Raw genomic sequence first — 12,258 nt, 5'->3', positions numbered from 1 at the left:
AAATTACACTATGCTTTTAATGCATTCATTCGCTGAACACAATGTAATCCAGATGATTCGTGAGTGGAAACAGAACGTTGTTTGTGAAACTGAAATGTGTAACACAGAATACTACTTCTTTGGAACATTTTAATATTTTTTAGTTAGATATTGAGATGAGTTTAAAATATTACCTTAATTGAGTGAGGCTGAACAGAGTTTTCACTAAACCCAGTTCTAAAAAAAAGTGTATTTCCAAATAGCGCAGGGCAGATAATCTAAAAAAAAAAGGTATGTTTTGAACATTTAGATGCTCAAAATTAATTTGTGCATGCGTGAAATGCGATATATGCTACTGCAATTGGTTTTACAAGGGCATTGTGGACACCAGTAATTTTTTTCTCAGTTATTACCAATAGGGACCTATTCTTAAAAAACGACTTCTGCCTCCGTTTAAACATATTTCAACATTTTTCCTCTGTTTTTCACTAATTCATAGACCTTTCCACGAGTACAACTGTAAAGCTTTGCCAAAGGCAATGTTGCCAATTGTACTCTTGGAGAAGTCATTAGACTTTTGGGCAGTAGCATTACTTCAATGCAGCTTTATATACATAGTGCACTTTCACATACAAACATGTATATGCCAAGAACCGATGGGCAACTGCACATTTATTTCTTCGATACCCCTTCTCTTACAATCTCCCTCATTATCTTTGGGACTGTTCTGTTTCCGCTTCCCACCCTGAAAGAAATTTTTCCAGCACTTGGAGAAATCTAGCCTCCCACCATTTTCAAGGAGTGAAAGAGTCACAGTGTAGTTTGTGAATGCTCATTTAGTGACTGTTCAGAAACACATAAAGCTACCACCATTTGCAAACAAGTAAAAAGTCAAACCATTTCAGCCACAAAGTTATTTTTTACAGACTTCCGAAGCGTTTTAGATTCACGCTGGTCTATAATCCTCTTTATCTCTTTTTGGGTTAGTGACATTCCAACCCACAAACTACTAAATAATCTAGCTACTGGTCTACATAAGAGATTCCAACATACCTAACTTAGCCAATTCCTTGGAAAATGTGTATGATGTAGTTGTTTCCACTTGAGATCGTCACAAGTTTCTCAACGTTGGTAGAGTCATCTCATGAACAGATAAAAGTTTCCTAGTCTAAACACGTCCACTCTATTCTGATAAACTTGATCAACAGCATGTATTTTGCATATCGTTTACCCCTACTTGCAGAGAAGAAAAGGAAGGCTGGAAAGAGAATGTCCTAAAGAGTACAACCACAACACTACTGTTTTACTGATAGCAATTTAAGAAATATTGGGGAATATTTACAAGAAAGTGGCACATCAGCTCTGATGCACCACTTTTCTTGCTTTGTCCTGCGCACCTCTAACGTCACCATGGTAGTGCTGTATTTACTATACAGCACTCCATGGTGCGCATTAGCACAATAGCATCATAATTTATGACGCTATTGTGTCATTTTCCTGGATTAGTGGCATAAATTATGCTGCTGGTCCAGCAAAGTACAAGGAGGCCCATAGGTTACTATGGGAGCATCACTTAAAACGCCTGCCTAGATTGTAAATTTCACTGCACCATTTGTTTGGGCCTATCTGCGTGGGAACACCCCCCCCTGCTTACATTATACCTGGTGCAAGTACAAAGTGGCGCAATGCTAGCATTGTTCCACTTTGTAAAGATGGTGCAAGGTGGGTGCCTCCTTAGTGTAAAAATAAATAAATTATGCTAGGGCGGTGCAAGGAGGTGCCAGGGGCTTGTAAATATGCCCCATTGTTTTTTAATCATATCTATCTATCTATCTATATATATATATATATACCTATATACATTTGATATACAAGTGATTTTTTGACAAGAATCAATGGTATTGCAAGGGAAAGTCAGTATTTATTATTGTGTCTAGATGTAGAAAGTTTAAACACCTGCATACCACAAGATTTAGACATCAAAGCGAGTAAATACTTTTTGAGGGCCAGATCAATATCTTTTTTACAACACACGGAAATGCTCCTTCAGATGATGCACATTTATCTGACTAACAACTTCTTCATTTTTTATAGGAAGATCTATAGGCAAACACAGGGGACAGCGATGGGCACGTGTTTTGCAGTATGGAGGGCTTTACGTGGGCTGGTGGGAGGAGCAGATTGTGTATAACATCCATCAGTTTGACGAACACGCTGTTCTCTGGGTTCGCTGTATTGATGATATTTTTAGAATTTGGAATGGTAGTGAAACTCAGGCCTCTGATTCTGTTAAATTGCTAAATGACAATTGAATTTAAGATTTACAGCTCATATTCATGCATCAAGCATTGAGTTTCTTGATTTAAAATTGGAAGTCCAAGTTTCTGAATTAGTTAGCTCACTGTTTCGCAAAAAAACAGCAGGTAACAGTTTATTACATGCACAGAGTTGCCATCCAAAGAACCTTATATATAGCATTCCATATGGGGAATTGCTTAGAGCTAGAAGGAATTGTAGGGAAGATACAGATTTTGTACATGAAATGGAGATCATGAGGAATAGATTTCTGGAAAGAGGCTATCCACGTAAAGTTATTGATAATGCATGTAATAAAGCAATGGCAATTGATTGAGAAGATGTGTTGATTACATGTAATAAAGCAATGGCAATTGATCGAGAAGATGCGTTGATTTCACATGTAGGAACAACAAGCAATGAGGTGCAACCAGTAAGGTTCATTACAACTTTCCATAATCAAGCGTGAGAAGTGAGACATTGTCTAAATAAATATTGGGATGCACTAAGAACAGATTAATATTTATGTGATTTTATTGGAGATAAAACCCAGATGATTTTTAGAAGATGTGCCTCACTGAAAGATCAATTGTGTGATAGTCTAGTGTAATCAATACAAACGGGTGGACAAACATTCATACAAGGCTTTTTTACATGTGGCTCATGCAAAGCTTGTAAATACAGCAGCAGTTGTCGCAAAGTGCAGTTGTATAAACAAATGAAACCATTTATGATAAGGAAACATTTGACTTGTAACACAGAATATAGTGTTCATGCATTGGGCTGCCCGTGTGAGAAATATTACATTGGCAGCACAATCCATAAAGCTAAAAAATGAGTACTGGAACACATGAGAGCTGTTGAAAAAAATAATAATAATGAAAATAAACAATATCCAGTTGCTGGACATTTTGCGTTATATCATCATAAAAGCACTAATCTGCTAAAGTTTTGTGTCCTTGACAGTATTTCAATTTACATAAGAGGCAGCAATAGGGAACAGGAGTTGAGGAGACTGGAATCTAAACTAATCATTAAATATAGAACTCTTCATCCTGGAGGACTGAATTTTTATGATGAGCTTTCAGTGCATTTAAGTTGAAATTTCGAACTTGAATTATGTTTTCAAGCGCCATGAAAAATATCAGTTGCATGTGACAATTTAGAAGATTTCTCCTTTTTTCTGTGTGTATTTTGAGTAGGAATATGACATCCATGTTGACCTTTGTTTCTTTAATATAGGATGAAGATTTGGCCATGTTTCAAATATTGGAATGCAGAAGAGTTATTATATCTGAACCCTTCTGTTCGGTCAGAAGTTGCAACAGAGTGAAGTGAACTGCTAAGTAGAAATTGGGTTACTCTTTCTCTTTTTGTTTTTTCTTAATATTTGATAATGGATGTTACATTGTTGATTAATGAATGATACTGGAAGATTAATTTAGAAACTGGATTAAAAATAATTCAGGCTATTTAGCCACAAGGGAGCTTGTATTCCTGGACATAAGTTAAGATGGGATATCATTTAGTGGTATGTTAGCAGATATGAATGATTATTTCCAGTACTGAAATTAATTTGTACTTTAATTTATTGTATTTTAATTCATTTTATTTCATTTCATAATTTTTTATTTTTGTATGTTTTAGTTTTGATGAATATATTTGTTGATTAATATGCTTTTATTAAGAACTAATTCATATTTAAAATGTAATTATATTTTTTCTATTTAGCAAAGTACAAATTGGAATATAAAAACAACTAGATATAGTTGTATTGAAGCTACAGTATTCCAAGATGGCGGAAATGTTTTTTCTAGGCTTAAGTAAACTTGGATGTCTGTTTTTTATGTCAATTATGGGGTGGAAGTTCACTGTATTAGTAGGAATTCAGTAACGAACGTCTTTGATGTGTTGTACCCATGAGCAAGGAGCGATAGCTCCGAAATGGGAAGGGTTTACGCTGTCATCTACATTTCAATAAAACGCTGTGTTTATTGGAGCCACGGTACGTGGTCTATGTCTGGCGATCTATCTTGGAGGTAGGTGACGCTGGATGTTGATATATATATATATATTTATATATATATATATATATATATATATATATATATATATATATATATATATATATATATATATATATGCACAAGCACAGTATCCAACTTCAAAAGGATATGCTGGGACACAGCAGAAGGTTGCTATTGTGTTTAATAAAGCTTTGCACGTAACATGTTTCGGCACAGCCGGGCCTTGATCACGGATAACATGGCGTTGTCTCACTGACCCTTAAAAAACAATGAATCGTGAACGTAGACAAAGAGCAAACACACCAATTACCATAGGCATAATGGAGGGACATAAATCAAAGTTACTATACGGTTCCCTATACTGCTGGGAGACATGTTGAATTATCATATAACAGATCGTAAAGCACAAAGTATTTGTATCCATTATTGTTAAAACTTGATAAACACAAATATTTGACAAAAATCCATACATAAGTAATACCCCTCGAAGTGTGTAATACTTAAAACAAAACAGCCCACAAATAATGCAGCCACAATCTGAGCTTCAGTGAGTAGAAAATGTATGTGCAAGCATTGGAAATTTGTAAACATTCAAATTCAATGAATTGAAATTCAATAACCGGAATGCTCTAAGGCTCAATGGCCAACTCGGGGACGTTATGTTATCATGTAATAGATAGTAAAGCACAAAATACTTTAAACATCATATATGAAACTTGATATATGCAGATGCTTGACAGATTTCCAATGTCTGGATAATAAACCCTGGGGAAGATGGTCTTAGAGCAACACAGCCCATAACATAGTACCATTGGATCTGGTGACAAGGCACATTCCTGTTGTGGCAATCGTTTGCAAGCATGAATGTTACTGGCAAGACAAAACTGTGTTTGACAATACAGTAATTTTATACTGTAGGAAAGTTGCCTCTTTCTAGCTTGGTTACCCCCACATTTGGCCTGTTTGTCAGTGTGTTTGACTGTCTCTACTGGGATCCTGCTAATCAGGACCCCAGTAGTTATGCTTTCTCATTGCATACTGGTAACCCAGTATTTCACCCACAATTGGCATACTGGTGCCCCCTTATAAGTCCCTAGTATATGATACTGAGGTACCCAGGGCACTGGGGTTCCAGGGGAGCCCTATGGTCTGCAGCATATCTTTTGCCACCCATAGGGTGTGCATGCAAAGACTTCTACAGGACTGTAATTGCAGCCTGTGTGAAAAGGTGCATGCACCCTTTCACTGCCATTTACACTGCACCAGGTCACTTATGAGTCACCCCTATAGCAGGCCTTTTAGCCCTGAGGGCAGAGTGCAGAGTACCTGTGTGTAAGGGCACCCCTGCACTAGCTGAGGTGCCCCCACAACCTCCAGGACCATTTTCCTGGACTTTTGAGGGCGGGGAAGCCATTTTACACATGTACTGGACATAGGTCAAGTTTCTATGTCCAGCTACATAATGGTAACTCCGAACATAGGCATGTTTGGTATCAAACATGTTGGAATCATACCCCAATGCTTTTGCAAGCATTGGTTGTATGATTCCATGCACTCTGGAGGCTCCTTAGAGGACCCCCAGTATTGCCATTCCAGTCTTCTTAGGTTTTCCAGGCAGCTTTAGCTGCTGCCACCTCTCAGGCATGTTTCTGCCCTCCCGTTGCTTGAGCAGCTCGAGCCCAGAAAGGCAGAACAACAGATTTCCTTTGGGAGAGGGGGTGTTGCACCCTCTCCCTTTGGAAATAGGTGTTACAGGCTTGGGAGGGGTAGCCTTTACTTTACCTTCTCACTCAAGAAACTACATCTGGACCCTCCAACAACTCTACAAACTGCTACAAAAAAGCAAAGATGACTTCTGCAACATTGTTATCTTCAGCTCCTGCCAGCAACTGCAACTGTTTCCCAGTCATGCATCCACAGAGGACAGCCTTTCTTGAGCCTGCACCAGAAGAACAAAGGAATCTCCCTTGGAGTGAAGGAGTCACTCCCCTGCTTCAGCAGGCACCTCTCTGCAATGACGACCGGCATCGTGGGTCCACTCTCCTGACAAGCTTAGTGGATCCTACCTCATGGGTGGTGGACTGAAGTGTTCCCCACCATCCTGACGTCCTACTGTCCAACTTTGGTGGAGATAAGAGCTTGCCTCCCCACGCAAGACAGTACCCTCGTGCACTGTGTGTTTTAAAGTTGCCAAGGCATGTTGGCATCCTTCCACAAAGTTCTTCATGCACCGTGCAGCTCCAGCCCCCAGAACTCTATCCTGCGATGCACAGCTCCCTGCATGGTTCTCTGGCAGCGTAGGACCCTTTGTAGTAGTGCTGCGTGGGCCTCCTTTTGCACCTTCTTTGTCCCCATGCTGTGGGACTCTTGTGCGTGCTGCCTGGTCATCTGAGGGCTCTCTGAGTTGCTGAGAGCCCCCACTGACTCCACCTCCTAGGTAGAGTCCACCAGATCTTCCTGGTCCCGGGCAGAGCCATTTTACACTAACCGCGAGCTTTGCGCGTGCCAAGGCTTGTTGGCAGAATCTAGCAACTCAAACCAGACTGCAATCATCCATCTGGCATTGGACATCATCTGTACCAACCAGGAACCCACATCCGTCTTCTTGGGTGCAGTACTGACTGTTGTTCTTCACTGGTGGTTCTTCTTTTGCATCTTCATCCGGGTTAGCAGGGGCTCCTGTTCTCTCTGGACTCTTCTGTGCTTCTTGGACTTGGTCCCCTTCTTCCAGGGGACATCAGGTCCAGCAATCCACTGTTGGTGACTTGCAGTCACTTCTGGTTTTTGCATTATCTTCTTTCTCGTGTTCTTGTGTGTCCTAGGAAATTTACTGTGATTTACTCATGCTTTCCAGGGCTCTGGAGTGGGTTCTATTACTTACCTTTGGTGTTTCCTAATACTCCCAGTGCCCCTCTACACACTACACTGGCCTAGGTGGGAAACCAACTTTTGCATTCCACTATTTTAGTATATGGTTTGGGTCCCCCTACGCCCATTGCTATCTATTGTGATTTTCACTATTTGCACTGTTTTCTAACTATTTTCTTACAGCTATTACTGCATTCTAGTATATAACCTGTGTATATTACTTACCTCCTAAGGGAGTTTAGTCTGTAAGGTATTTTGGCATTTGTGTCACTAGAATAAAGAACCTTTATTTTTGTAACACTATTTTCTTTCATGTGTACTGTGTGACAACAGTGGTATTGCATGAGCTATGCATGTCTCCTAGATAAGCCCTGGCTGCTCAGCTACAGCTACCCCTAGAGAGCCTGGCTTCCAGACACTGCCTACATTTTACTAATAAGGGATAACTGGATCTGGTATAAGGTGTAAATTCCTTAGGTACCCACTACTAACCAGGCCAGCCTCCTACAAATACAGTAACCACAGTGCTCTCCTGTAGTTCTTATTAGTCCATGCTAGGCTGCTGTACATTAGATCAGTGGAGTCAAACAGATCATATGGTTAACATGTGGAACAATCTTTGCAAGACACTCAAACTCTAGGCATCATGAAGCATGTACATACATAAATGTCATAAGCAGGAAGAGACCGAAAACTAGAAAACAATATTTATTGTGCCAAGCAACGAAAAGTGTATACCCCAGTATAGGCTGAAAAGAACATGATAGCCATGCACCATGATTCAATAATTGACAATCATCAACCAGGGTCCAGTCCCTGTAGTTGGTACCTTAGCATGCCAGGCTGTTGTACACATGAATTGATAAGGTCAAACAGGTCATGTGCTCTCCAGAACACCCAATCAATGAGTTGAAATATGCCAACCTCTAGTAGTCTGCGCTCCATGCAGTGCAAATAGCGGTCTTAATCATACTCTGCCAGGGTTCACATTTTGAACAGAAAAGGTGCTTGCCCCAAACTCCACGTGGAGAGCTGTGAAAACATAGTGCACAAAATTAAGAAAGAAAACCAGTTGGTTAAAAGCCAGATCAATATTCCTAAGACAAGATCAAAATTCATAAGTGGCCAAACAGAAACTGTCAAAATCATACATTAATATAAATGAGTTGCCATTTTTTCATCACAATTGAACCCCCATGGGAAACTGTGTCGCAGTCTCAGATATACCTAGACTCTAGCTTCCTCAAGGTCTTTTCTTTGTCACCACCCCGCACACTCGGAGAGATAGCATCAATAACAAAAAATCTCAAACAATCTGCATCACTGTAATGTGTGTTGGCAAATTGTCGTGCATCAGGATATTGAAAGTTGTTTTGCCTAATAGCTCCAAGGTGTACAATTTTTTTTTTCACACACATCCATTTGCAGTGACTTACAATGCAGTAGACACAGAACTTTTTTTTTAAAATATTTTATTTTCCGCAGGTGAAACTTCCATTACATACATTTGTCCAACTCATAACATAACCTTTTACATTAATACTTGTTTGCTAATAAAATAAACATTTTTAAATTTGAGACCTTTTGATTTTCCATCTTCAGCTTCCCCTCCCTTCCACTTGATTTATCAACATGTTGGTCATTTTGGCCCATGTCCCCTTGTACCTTTTCATAGTTCCTATCCGTTGAGCGTACAATTTTTCTGTAACCCTGGTAGACTCCATTTTCGCCTGCCATTGTGTGTATGTCGGGGGGACTGGTGATTTCCATGCCTGGAGAATAAGTGATAAAGCTATTAGAGTACCCACAATAATAATTTGTCTGCATGAAATTGACAATTTTGTATCCTGCATAATGCCCCAAAGAGCCACCAATGGGCTAGTGGCAATCACACGGCCAAGCCAGGAGCTTAACCTCTGAAAAATCAACTCCCAATATTTTGCCAAGAATTCACAAGAGAAACACATATGTATCCAGTCCCCCTGAAATGTTTTACAACGTGGACAAAAACCTGGTGTCTCTGGATACATTTATTTTATCTTAGCGAGGATATAATATAACAACCACTTAGAGAAATCCTTTTAAAATTAGCCCCTCTAAGCGCTTTACACGACACCTCATTATGCTTTCTCCAATGCTGCATCTCTATCTTATATCCTGTCATATTGGCTATTTGCGTCAAAAGCTGGGAAATTACCTTGGTTGACTTTGCGTCCTGAAGTAGTTTATACCCTTTACCAATACCTAATTGGTTTTCATAAAAGGCTTGAGCTATAGCTTTATTAGCAACATTCGATGGTTGTTGCACTGAATATAAGGAGTGCATAATTTGACAATATGAAAATCTTAAATTAACTGGAATATCACTTATCCCCCTTACACACTGTGCCCACGTTTTCAACTGATCTGCCAGATAGAAATCCTCTAGAGTCATAAAGCCCAGCGCTTCCCATTGCTGTATATTGCTTTGAGGTAATTCCACTCCTAAAAGCCAAAAATCCCTTACTCGTAAAAACAAGTGTGCCTTATCAATTTGGTACTTGTCCTTTATCTGTAATATGAATCATATCCGGTAATTTATATCTGACCCTTTTTGGTAAGCGAGGGAGTTTCAAGAAGTGTGAAAATTGAATGTTAGTTTCTAGCAGCATCTTATTAAAATGGAAATTATGTTTTGGCTTTTGTGCTGCTCTTAGCACCCAATCCTACACTGCTGCTTCATAATACACCATCATATTGGGGAGAGCTAGTCCCCCGTCTTCCATTGCCAAAGATAGCTTTGCCAGCTGGAGCCTGGGCTTCTTGTGATTCCAAATGAATTGTCTAATTAATTCGTCTAGCTTATCAAAAAACGTTTTTTGGGACTCGCAAAATCACGCTTGAGAAAACAAATACTAATGAAGGAAGGATCAACATTTTAACCAATGCTGCCCTCCCAATAATTGTCATGGTAGTCTCCTGCCACTTACAAAGTAATTCTTGAATTTTTTTGAAAACATTCATGTAGTTCAGCTGGAACAAATCAGCCAAACTCGGTGTACGTATATAACCAGATATCTAATGGGATGGGATGATGGGGATGCAACACAAATACCTTGTGGCAGGACCGACGATTCTATGTTATACAACAAAGCCTCGGATTTAGAATGGTTAATATTATACCCTCCTAACTCTGCGAATGCTCTGTTCTTTGCCAACGTTCTATCGATATTGTGTTGATTCCCCCGAAGATGAAAAATCATGTCGTCCACAAATAGATTTACTTTGGGAGCTGAGGGCAAAGGGGGTTGGATAGTTACATCTTGTCGAATCACTGCAGCTAGAGGCTCGATAAAGAGTGCAAATAAGACTGGAGAGAGAGGACAGCCCTGCCGCGTACCTCGTGTTATTTGTACTGACCCTACTGTTTGGGCATTAAGTGAAATCTTGGCTTGAGCCCCAGTATGCAAAGTCAGTATTATCTTAACAAGCTTCGTGGGAAAGCCAAACTTTGCAAGTACCGAGAATAGCACTTGCCATTGAACTAAGTCAAATGCCTTTTCGGCATTGAGCATCATAATTACCGCTGGATGGGAACTATGTGATAGATAGTCTATAGCCTGTACTAAAAAAATAGTATATGTAGATAGTAACCTGCCTGGCAGAATTCCACTCTGGTCCTCGTGTACCAGTACCGGTGCCACCTGAGCCACGCGAACTGCCAATATTTAGCAAGCTAATTGGTTGATATGAACCCGGATATTCCGGTGGTTTCTCTTTTTTTATAAAACTGACTACTATAGCTCTTGAAAACTCGGAGGGGGCCTCCGCTCCTTCTAATATTGTATTAAATATATCTAGTAATAATATCTCCACTATTTGATCTTGCAAGATTTTATAAATTTCTGCCGGAAGGCCATCTTCACCTGGGGTTTTTACCATTGAGAGCATCTCTTATTACTTTAATAACTTCTTGAGAAGTAATAGGGGATAGTAATAGGTTCTGTGCCTCTGCATCGAGTCTTGGTAGATTTACTGTATCTAGATATTGTTTGATTTGCAAATTATTTGCTTGTAGAGTCTCTGTATATAACTTGCAATAATGTGATAGAAACACTTTCTCGACCTCTTTAGAGTGTGTGACCATTCTGCCCTGTTCTTCATCGAAAATGTTTTTTATTAAGCTAGTGCTAGCACGCTTTTTAATTGACCAGGCCATAAATCTGCCAGCATGTTCACTCTCTTCATATTGACTTTGATAACTAGTATGTCTATTTAGAATTTCCTTTGACAGAAAAAAATCTCTTAAATTAGTCTGGGGCCTTGCCAGCCCTTGTACCGTCTCCGGACTCGACCATATTTGCTTTCTTTTTAGGGCCTGTTCTAACTCCTTTTGAAGTAAAGTGCTTTTTTCATGAGCTATTTTACCTAGATATGCTTCAAAAGAGGTAACCTCTCCACGTACAATGGCTTTAGTGGCCCCCCGGACATAAAAAATAGAGGCGGATCCCTTATTTACTCTCAAAAAGGTAGTTACTAACCCATTAAGACTGGCTACCCAATCTGTATCTGTCAAGAGAGATCTATCCAGATGCCATGGTGAACGGCAAAACTGATCGCCCAAGTCCACAAAATCATCAAAATCAACCCACGGAACAGAGTAATCAGAGAAAGAATTTGCAAAAATTCATGTTTGATACCATTTAACATATATGACCCTAAAATATAGTAAATTCTAGGTGCCATATTATACCTTTTAGAATAACATGTGTACTCTTTAGCATAGAGGTGATCAGCACGCCACACGTCTACTGGAGCTAGCTCTTGCATCAGTTTAACAAGGAATTGAAAAGTTTTGGGTTTATTTTGTACTTTGTTCTTTCGTGATGAGTCCCACAGAGTATCTGGTATAGCATTGAAGTCTCCGCCAATTACAAAATACCCTTGAAGAGGAGAAAGATGCGTATATAAGGACTTCATTGGATTTATGTCATCCTCTATCGGACCATAATAACTTACAAAGTGAACCTCTTTACCTGCCATAGTCACGGAGACTGTTATCCATCTTGCCTGCAGATCTCGAACAACACTATTAATTCTCCCTACGAAT

Source organism: Pleurodeles waltl, chromosome 1_2, assembly GCF_031143425.1.
Source record: "Pleurodeles waltl isolate 20211129_DDA chromosome 1_2, aPleWal1.hap1.20221129, whole genome shotgun sequence".
In the NCBI taxonomy this organism is placed as follows: Eukaryota; Metazoa; Chordata; class Amphibia; order Caudata; family Salamandridae; genus Pleurodeles; species Pleurodeles waltl.
This window is presented reverse-complemented; position numbering follows the sequence as displayed.